Source organism: Sinocyclocheilus grahami, unplaced genomic scaffold (assembly GCF_001515645.1).
Source record: "Sinocyclocheilus grahami isolate Dianchi unplaced genomic scaffold, SAMN03320097.WGS_v1.1 scaffold39.1, whole genome shotgun sequence".
Lineage (NCBI taxonomy): Eukaryota > Metazoa > Chordata > Actinopteri > Cypriniformes > Cyprinidae > Sinocyclocheilus > Sinocyclocheilus grahami.
The window spans coordinates 31,325-33,173 of record NW_015505218.1 but is presented as its reverse complement, the minus strand read 5'-3'; positions in this window follow the sequence as shown (position 1 = coordinate 33,173).

Below are 1,849 nucleotides of genomic sequence, written 5' to 3'. Positions count from 1 at the left end.
CTGATTGTGATCATAATTATACCATCAGAGCTCAAGTTCTCCTAGAAGTCCAGATGAATGTACATTTTATAACTTTATTTGTGGTAATGCATTTATGCTTTCACTAACCTAGAGTTAAGGTAGAATACAGTGTTGGGGGTAACGCGTGACTTTTTTCAAGTAACTAGCAAAGTAACACATTACCTTTAAATTTACAGCAAAATATTGGAGTTACTTTTTTTGAACAAGTACTTTGTTTTCCCATTTATTCACTGATTTGAGGCGGATTAATTCCACTTTTGATGTGAAAGGTCCTTCACAGTTGCCAAAAATATATCTTTTGGGCTTTTTGTTATTACAAATAAGCAAGCTCAGCTCAAAAAGTAAATCAAAAGTAACAATGCATTATTTTACGCAAAACACAATTAGTTACTTTATGGTGTAACACCATATTGTAATGCACTACTTTTAAAACACTGGTAGAATTGACTTTAAACCTATGATTTCAGACTGCATGGAATATTTCCAGCTTACTTCTAAACCTCCATTTGTCACATAGCAGAATCATTAACAGCAGCTGTAAAAAGGTGATTAAAATGATATATCGGACACTTGTTAGTGCATTTCTTTCTGGCCTTCTGCATTAAATTCATAGCATGTTCTTCATGCTAAATTAAGGTTCAAAACTACACAGCAATGCTCAAAAACACTTTTACGGTTTCAAAAGTAATTCAAATCAGAGCCAAAGCTTTTTAATCATATATATTTTATTCTCAATACAGCAAAATACAAAGATGATTCGCAACAGACTCAGAAAATCCATTAGTAATACTCACTTCACCAAAAAAAAAAAAAAAGTTATTACAAGTTTGTATAATCGAGGCTCATAAGAGTACCTTTAAATCATATTGCATCCATATATGAATATATATATATATGTGTGTAGATTTCTTCTCGTCAATCTCTTGTTAATACTTTTAAATCTAAATTGATTTTATACTGCTTGCCAATGATTGTTTTGAGATCATTATAAAATGAGTACTACATACAGACATCGAGAACTGCTCAAAACGATGAAGTTTCTGTCACTAATGGCAGATCTTTCTTATAGTCAACTGCATTTCAACCTGACCAACACCATTTAAATGACAAAGCCATGTTCATATAGCACAGGAAATCTGAACACGACATCACAAAAAAAAAAAAAATGTGCATTTCATATATTCACATTCTATTTACAATTAATACAAATGTTAAATCGTCGTAAAAATTTACCCTAAAAGAGAATTTGTATGTACATCTGTACAGCTTAGTATTTAAATAGAAACATGCGAGTGTTATTTTTCAACTGGATGAAGAAAAAAAAGAAAGGTATCTCACCCTGGGTAAAGTTATGATCACAAAGAAAATTAAATATGGACTTAAATCAATCAGTCAGTCTGATCCTCCAAAGCACTACCATGAACTCTAGTAGAAAAGATAAAAACAGGGAGAGAAAAAAAAAAAAAGGACAGCACAACAACATGTCTGGAGAAGCAAAAAGGCCATGGGAACGATCCATATTCATATGCAGTTACTTTATCATCACGAATCTGGTACAGAAATCACATTAGTGCATGAATTAATTTACATAAAAGCACAATTAACAGACCTCACCCCTATAACACAATGAATTTATTGACTCTCTAAATTAAAATGATGCTGAAATGATGCTCATGACAAGAGCATCAGTGGTATATCTAGTGGCCAGCCATTAAATGTTTAACCTCTACAAGTTTGCTTTAACTGATGAAAATTTTAATTGGCAGGAGTCCTCGTTAGCTACTGCACAAACGAGCTAGAAAAACATCTGCATAGACAGAAAAAAAAA